Below are 8,947 nucleotides of genomic sequence, written 5' to 3'. Positions count from 1 at the left end.
TCCTTAGAGTATCCAAAACACAAGGGTAAGTCCAAAACCAGGAGATCCATCAGAACACGGAATTAAAACCACGAAGGCCGGGTCGGAACCGGCAGACAAGGAACAGGAACAGGAACAGGAACAGGAACAGGAACAGGAACAGGGGGTTAAAACCTTAACGGGACCAGGCGCTTCCAGGACCCGGACTCGCACGATATGGAAATCAGATGCAGAGCCCGGATGAGCGTCAGCGCCTGGCTTTTAAGGTGGGCAGGGAATGGGAAACAGGTGCAGAGAATAAAGTCTTTAGTGAAAGGGCTGGAGCACCCTTAAGGAGGGGGAACTATAATCGTGACAGGTTGTGTGTCAGCTGAGATACTGCCAAACCGAGCAATTCAGTTGTAGGGGTTTTGTACATATACTGTACTAGGACAATTCTTAATTGTAGCAGAAAATCACAAAATGATTCTTTGATGGCTATTGTCAAGGAGAATTCTTTCCGGACGATCCAGGGTTGAGTGAGAAAACACGAGGAAAAAAGGCATTCAGGATACAGTAGCAAGCATTAGCTACAGATTGAAGACTTAGACATATAGATTTCGAGAAGTTTCAGACTCAACCTACCAGGAGAGGCAGTAGAATGAGGCATCAAGCTACACACATAACAGGATGCATTTGGTCAAGTACTTTTCACAGTATAGTTCATGTAATGATACCACAAATTGTCCTGAAAATCAGTATGATCAGTCTCATTCAGCCAGTCCAGTGGGGAAACAACCTCTCTCCTTTGTCTGATTTTCGGAACCGTTTGGGCCTTCAGTAGCTCTATTGTACTTTGCCAGTCAGTACTGTTTCTTGGCCCTCTGCAACCATATAGTTGCCCACTATTGCTCTAGATGATAATGGCACCTCCAGTTCTGTTGACAATTTAACAGTGAAAATAAGCTGTAGCCTGTCTTCTCCAAACAGGTACAGAGTACACAGGGAGTGGCTGATGAAACAGTTTCCTTTCAAAGGTCACTCTTGGAAGAGCAGGCATACTGTAATTATCTTCACCACTTTAATACACCAGAGCAGAAGAGCAGACAAAGGTAAGAGTTCATTCCTTAAAAAATGAGAAAATTAGTATTAGAGTGATAAACGAGAGGATGCCATTTGCACATTTGGTTATTTGTTTTCATTTCAGTAGCTAATAAAGTCAAAGATCTGATTCAGCTGTTCCACTGTTGCACAAACTGTGCACAGAAGTGCTTGATTTTCTCTCTTTTACATAACCACCTCACTGTTTGCATTTGAGTCCTCTAATTTGTGTTTCACCGTTCATTCTGAAGACATCCTCTGGATTGAATTTGTCCACTCATAAACTTCTCACTTACAGACTAAAAATAATCTGTTCCTGTCAGTGTAGGACTTCACTTTGATCACAGAAATGTATTTTGATGTTCAATCTCACTTTTACAGTTATGGTCTAATATTTGACTATACAGGATTCATTAAGTAACATAATATTTGCTTTGTACAAATTTGTTATTATTTCATGTCATATCTCTTTTCCATGTATATTGGAAAGATCAAACAAATTATATTTCTCTACAAAACGTCTTCATTAAAACAGAGTGTTTAAAAAAAGTGTTGGTAAATTCTACTTGCTGTAATGTATACTTAGCAATTTATGGTGCCAACCTATTCCAAAACATCAGAATAGTACCTAAATTGGTTACTTGTTTATGTCTTGTTATGAGAACTTGGAACAAATCTGAGACTTTTACTCATGTTTTACATGTGTTTTATTGGGAATTTAGTTTCACTTTCACTTTTAACTTATAAGCAGAAATTGTAGAACAAATTTTTTCCTGATATTGTCTAGAAGATGTATATGGTGTTTGAATATACAGGTCACTATTGATAAATTTGTGAAAAGTGAAGGGCAGAGAGAAATGCCATACCGCGGGTTTAATTTAGATATGTTTGGTATGTAAAGTTATTCATGGGAATTATTTGGTTTGGTTTGATAAAGTGGGATTTATTTGGTAAAATATATTCCTCTTTAAAAATATACCATTGTAGTTTGCGGCTTTACAATCTGCCTGAAGAGAGGTTGGCCTGCTCAAAGTCTTGTGACATTGTTAATATGGCAACACTTTCATTTTCATTGTGTAATCTCTGCCTGCTTTAGGGCTTTGGTAAACAGTTTTAGTTACTTTAAGTATTGCTTCATCTCAATATTAAGGTGAATTAAAAATGTAATGGATTTCACATTTTATAGAACATCTTCCTGCAATTCTAGGATTGTTTCATGTACAGTATATAGTTTTTTTTAAAAACTTCAGATCTTTGTACCAGTAAAACTAAGACTATTCAAAACAATTTATAACTGAATTATAAGAAAGCAAATTCTAAAATACAGAACCAAGTCTTGTTAAAGTAATTAAATCCTTCCTATGTTGTTCATATCTGATTTCAGGGACATTAACATATTCTAATGTTATCCTTTTATTAGAATGTCCTTGCAAGCTCTAATGTGATGCTCCTTTAAGACTTAATTCACACGGACTCTTAAGATAATTAAGTTCACCTGATTGCTTTGGTCTCACGATGGAAAGATGTCTCACGAGGACAGTGGGAAGAAAGAGGGAACAGGAGACAGAATAAAGAGAAACAGAGACAGCTGACAGGACAATTGTCCTATCTATGATAAGCTAGGAGAAACTTTATGACAGTTTCTCAGAAGCCTGTCAAGACAATTTCTCTGCCTAGTTCTACTGAAAACATTTTTGTTGTATTTGATTTCACTTGAGACCTATAGCTTGATGTCCCATCAGCATGGAGTAACATGATAATCCTGGACTGTTGTCTTCTAAAGATTTTTAAAAAGCTACCTATAAAAGAACATCTTTATACTGACACATCATTATTTTAATTTTGATTTATTTTACAATATTCTGACCTAGTGATAGAAAAGTGGAACTATTTATTTTCTCAGCTACATCCAATCTATTCAGAAGGCTTGTAATGGGTATCATTCTAAGGTGTTATAAGAAACAGGTGAATGCAGATGATGAAATGTATTTCTGAAAATTTATTCTGGTAAATAACCCAGTGCTTCATTATTCTTCTGTCTCTCTTAGCCTTGTCTTTAAAATGTGAAATCTATGTGAACACACTTGTAATTGTTAATATGCACCTGATCATTGGTGTGCACTCAGCATGACAAGTACAATGTCGGGGAAACACTTTCATAACAAGAAAAGACACTAATTACCTTCAATACTATAATATAACATACCAGCACAACAGAGAAGTCCATTATATACATTGCACTGGCCCGATAGACGCAGCTGCCAGGAGACTGGAGACTGAATCCAGGTGCAGGAAAATGGCAGAGCAGGCAGGCAAAAGCAAAACTACAATTTTTAGACATGATCCAGAGGCACAGTCAATCCGCTAAATTTACGGCTCTTCCTCCTTCCTGATGCTGTTTCCCTTGTTTATCATACTGTATGCTGTTTTTCGTCACTGTTCCCATGACACATTAAATCACATTACATTTGCCTCTTCTGTGACTGACTCTTCTGCAATTCAGGACCAACTATTTGACCCCTGTCAATATTTCTTAGATCTCTAATGTTGCTTTAGAAGTTCACATATTAAAGTACTGTTTCCACAGCAAAAACACATTGGTAATTCATTTTGAAATTAATATGAAACGCGTGTAGAATCCTTTTTAATAAAAATATTTGTAATAAAAATATTTCAGATTACAAGTGTTGTTTTCATTAGTTGTTTCCATCATTTTGTCCACCTTCTGTACATTAGCAGGTGCAGTATGAGCTTTTTTCTTTCTCACACGTTTGTATTGTCAATGTTGCCTTGTACATTAAAGTGAAACAAGTGAACTCAAAACCATTTCACAGGACGTCCTTCAGCACAGTGTAAATGAGTCTGTCTTTATCAGCCTGTCCTTCTTTCAGTTATTCCTGATTTAATAAAAAACATAACATTAGTGAAACAGAAAGTATATTTCTGTTATTTCACCATTAAAAGTCAAGCAAGAGAGTTGCAATTTGGTAAACGTAGAGAGGGAATAAAGTTTCTCCTGCATTAAAAATATACTGAACTGCGGTAACTGTAGAAGGTGGCTGGGGGGGAGGGCAAGAGGTTTTACCAGAAGCTCTGAAGTCACACAGAGCTGCAGGGATGGGCTCACAGTGCATTCAGGTTTAAAATGGTGGAGAGTGAAACTGCTGACTGTGATGAATAAGCGTCAGTGTTTTTATACACAGAGTAATAATATGTACTTTATTATGTCCATAGTTGTGTGACCTCTGTGTGCAATAGTAGTCATTCATATGATTTCAGAAATAAATACCTTTGTCTATGTAAGATCCCTCAGTCAGGCAGTGAATAAAAAGATTCAATCCTGGAGACTAAGGAGCCTTCAGAACAGCTCAGGGAAACTGTTGTAGAAAGACACAGACAGGCTGCACACGGGTCTCTGTGGAACAGCACTGTCTGCATTCACCCAGTCACAGGCTGTTTCCTGCTCTCAGTCCATGGTGCAGACATCACTTTGCATTCCTCTTCAAATACTGAGGAACCTGGGGAAATTTCAAATGCTTATTTTTTCATCACTCTCAGAATAATAGTAATAATGTAACTTTATAAAACAGTTTCCACCCACTTCTTGGAATTGGAGACTTTTTTCAGTCCAGTTGTAGGAATGTGAGCAAAGCATGATTGTTGTTTCGGCCACTGCTCAGAAGTGAAGATTTTGCACTTATTACGTCAAGTTATGTGTTGCTGTGCAATGTCCTTGGTTACAAGGAGATTTTGAATGGCAGCCCTACCATAAATATCAGCTTTGTGAAGCTCGTGATGTGCAGTATTTGATGAGACTGGATCACTGAGCTGTAGATTCTGTTCTGTGGTAATTTTTGAGACTTTTGTTTTGTTGTTTTTAGTAACTATCTTTTTAATTGACCATTAGCCCTGTAGGTACAGTAAGCTTTGACCAGTTACCATTGTTCCTCCTTCCTGAGGCTGTTTTTCTTTGTCGCACACTGTTATGGTTTTCATCACTGTTCCCCTTGACACATTTAATCGTTTCATCACTTCTCTGAGTGATGCACCTGCAATTTGGACACAAACTATTTGGGCACTGTCAAATTTGTTTGTCTCTTTAGAAACTCCCACATTAAAGTGTGGAGGCACCAGGTGGCTGGTGACAACCGATGTTTTTTTTTTTGTTGTTGTTATTGATTTGTGTGTGACAATTCAAAGGGGATGCACATGACAGTTCCTCCAGTGTATCAGCTGAAGTGCAGGGCTTCTGTTAAGAGAAAATAAAAGATTTTGTGGACGCACCAGGAGGCTGGTGACAACCGATGTTTTTTGTTGTTGTTGTTGATTTGTGTGTGACAATACAAAAGGGATGCACATGACAGTTTTTTTTTATAAGACTGCTTTTAAGGCAGAAATGCATTATTGGTTCATGTTGAACTTAACATGGAAGATGTGAAGAATAGATTTTAGCTGTAATTTAATTGTTTCAATTTACAAGTGCTTTTTAGCTATGTCTTTCCATTATTTTGGTCATCCCCCAGGCATTTGGAGGTGCAGTAGATGAGTTCTTCTATCTAACACAATGTGTTTGTATTGTCACTGTTGCCTTATACTTTAAAGTAGGAAAAATGTACTCAAAACCAGTTCACAGGAATTCCTTCAGCACGGTGTATCTGAGTCTGCCTTTATCAGCCTCTCTTTCCTTCAGTGGTTTTCAATTTAAAAATGAAACTTTAGTGAAATAGAAAGTATGTTCCTGTTACGTTTCCATTAAGAGTCAAGCAGAAGAGACAAAATTAGGTACAAGTAAAGAGGGAAAAAATACTCTTGCATTAAAAACACACTGAAGTGCTGTAATTGTGGAAGGTGGCTGGTGGAGCGAACAAGAGTTTGGACCAGCAATCAGACTTCAGTCCACTGTCTTAGAGTCTGTAGGGGTTTTGTGATTTTACTGATACAATTATTAATTGTAGCAGTAATCACGAGGTGGTTCGTTATGGGTTTTAGACAATCAATCGTCAGAACAACTAGCAACACACACACACATAGATTCAATACAGGAGCTACATTTATTAAACATAAATTGTGCACCAAACGTATATCAGTGTGCATGGATACAGGTGGCAGACTTTAATGTGATGGTTATCAAAAATACAAGGTACTTGTATATAATCTCGAAGAGATGCAAACACAAAGAGTTACACAACAGAGAATATACTTCAATATACCGTTTGGCTATACCATATCTAATCAGTGTCATTACCCACTGTTACACTAGACTTGGAAGTAAATACATTATTCATGAATTAAATTGATAACAACTTGTGTTGAGGTGATGATTCAATTCTCGAGACGCAATGTAGAACATGAGGTTTATTTATCCACTGTGTATGGGTTTGGATTTCCCGGCACAAACACCAAAACCAGCTGACAGGCTCTGTTGCAAACTCTGTCCCAGCAGTCGTTCAATAGGCGTTGTCTTGCCGTCCTCTGGCCACTGGCCAACCAGTCAAGCTCAGAGTAGGATGGACCGAGGAATCTAACTGCGGCGCGCAGTGCAGTCATTTCTCCCAGGGGTCTACTAGTGGTCCGGCTGACTAGTAGAAAGCCCCTATGCACAGACTGTGACCATGGGTCCTTGGAAGTCACTCTTTTACATGGGAAGAAAACTGGTTCGTTTCCGGCCCAGTGCTGCTTCTGAATAAACTATTCAGGTTGTCGATGAGGGTCCAACTGTAGGCTGCCATTGATCAAGCGGAGCATTCACGTTGGTCGTTGCAGGATTCTGAGTACATACGGGATCCTCGGCCTCGAGCTTAGAACAAAGTCCAAGTCGCAGTGCAGACAACACCAGTTGTCACGTGATTGTCTCTGAGAGTGCACGAAAATGGCCAAGGAAAGCCCTGACCTGAGCTTGTGCTACCTTTTTGACCAAGACACAGATGTGTGATGATTGATTGATAGTTTGGCGGGCATTAGAGACCCAGGTGGTGTTACCACGCCCCGCAAGTCCCTGATTGGTTGAACAAGGTGAGAGATGAGTCACTGATCCCTGACACCTAGGACTGCAATCCAGATGTCCTCTGGCATTCCATAGACAGATAGGCTCCAAGGATGACCATTGATCATGATAGCCAGGCTTAATTAACTGCATCCCTGTTTGGGAGTTGTACCTTATCAAAAGAAAACACCTTAAATCAGCTTGCATGAGTAGCTTCTCTGTGGCTGCACCACAGAGATGAAGAGAGAGAGATGGGGCCTCATTTAGGAAAGCACAGCAACGCTTACTTCTGTCTTATTAACAAGAATTACCGCTACAAGTCTGAGAGCCTGAAAACACTTTAGAGTAAGTTGCACAAGCAGAAGGACTTAAGGGGAAACTTCACACCACCCTGGGTGAGTTTCTCAACAAAGAATATGTCAGAAAGAGGCACTGTTTCACCTCTCTTCTGTACTGGTACAGCGTTGTCAAGTGGTAGTTTCTGACAAGGATCCTTGTCTGCAGCCGAGTGCAGGACTCCTGCTCTGAAGACACAGAGCTGCCGAGATGGGTTCACAGTGTATTGAAGTTCAAAATGGCGGAAAGCGGAAGTGCTGACTGTGGTGGAGAAGATTGCATAGAGTGCTTTTATTTAGCTCATTCTACAAGTACTAAGAACCTTGAGATTTTTGCACTTTTGCAAAAGAGGAAAAGGATAATTAATATGATGAAAAAAATTACAAAGTCATGATTGCATAAGTTTTCAAACCCTTATAGAGGAAACATAAATTCATTTGTGTGTACAAATGAAGCTTACCTAATAGTTTTGAGGCCCTTGTTTGTAATAATAGTCATACACATAATTTCAGAAATAAATACATTTGTCTCTGTAAGGCCCCTTAATCAGGCAGTGAATATAAATAAAAGATTCAATCCTGGAAACTAAGGACCTTTTAGAACAGCTCAGGGATACAGTTGTAGAAAGACACAGACAGGCTGCACATGGGTCTCTGTGGAACAGCACTGGCTGCATCCACCCAGTCACAGGCTGTTTCCTGTTCTCAGTCCATGTACAGATATCACCTTGCATTCCTCTTCAAACACTTAGGAACTGGGGGAAATTTCAAGTGCTGATTTAATAATCGCTATCAGAACAATACTAAGAATGTAACATTATAAAACAGTTTTATGCCCCCATAGAGAAACAGTTGGTGATATGAATGTGAATATATCATTTTATATTTGATAAATGTCAGAATATACATCAGTTTGATAATATGTATTTTTCTCATGAATAACATTGGAATTAATGTGTCTGTGTTCTTAATGTACAGTACAGTCTGTGAGAGTGTGTTTGTGTTGTTAATGTGCAGCACAGTGTGTGAGTGTGTCAGTGTTGTTATTGTGCAGTACAGTGTGTGAGAGGGTGTCAGTGCTGTTAATGTGCAGTACAGTGTGTGAGAGTGTGTCAGTGTTGTTAATGTGCAGTACAGTGTGTGAGAGTGTGTCAGTGTTGATAATGTGCAGTACAGTGTGTGAGAGGGTGTCAGTGAAGTTATTTAACTGTGCAATATCCTGTAGCAGTGTTAGATTAGAAAAGATGATACTAAACAAACTATTTACTGTGAAATAATGTGAATCCATATTGTACTCATAGTCAGCTCAACTGATCATGTGGGTCATTAAGGTAATTTTACCTAATATAGGTTACATTGAGTGACTTGATAGTTAGTGTGTGTTGTCCAGAGTGGGTTGCGTGGCAGAGGGACCCTCCCCCTGGCAATACATTGGTATCAGGGAAGTGAGTGGGGTCTATCTAGCTGCACCCTCTGGGAGATAGTGGAGTGGTGGCTGGGCACAGTGAGGTGCGCTGGCAGCTGCATGGTGTAATGCAGTGGTGGCTGGGCAAAGTGAGGTGCGCTGGCA

The 8,947-nt window shown here is 39.2% G+C and overlaps 1 protein-coding gene across 10 annotated transcripts in view; it reads left to right on the top strand.

Moving 5' to 3' along the window:
* Window positions 1-946: 946 nt before the first annotated feature.
* The window catches only part of LOC148647106 (NACHT, LRR and PYD domains-containing protein 3-like), a 140,909-nt gene continuing 132,908 nt past the window's right edge, over window positions 947-8,947 (top strand). For 5 of the 10 annotated variants that reach the window (XM_088609334.1, XM_088609332.1, XM_088609335.1 and 2 more), the window contains exon 1: window positions 948-1,070. The gene's annotated coding sequence lies outside the window, so the exon portion shown is untranslated. Of the gene's footprint in view, window positions 1,071-8,947 lie in introns of all 10 variants that reach the window. The other 5 variants (XM_088609326.1, XM_088609330.1, XM_088609329.1 and 2 more) reach the window with 2 other exon arrangements.

The sequence above is a fragment of the Lepisosteus platostomus genome, chromosome 16 (assembly GCF_059453375.1).
Source record: "Lepisosteus platostomus isolate fLepPlt1 chromosome 16, fLepPlt1.hap1, whole genome shotgun sequence".
In the NCBI taxonomy this organism is placed as follows: domain Eukaryota; kingdom Metazoa; phylum Chordata; class Actinopteri; order Semionotiformes; family Lepisosteidae; genus Lepisosteus; species Lepisosteus platostomus.
The sequence above is the reverse complement of the archived record's forward strand: the minus strand, read 5'-3'. Positions and strand labels throughout refer to the sequence as shown.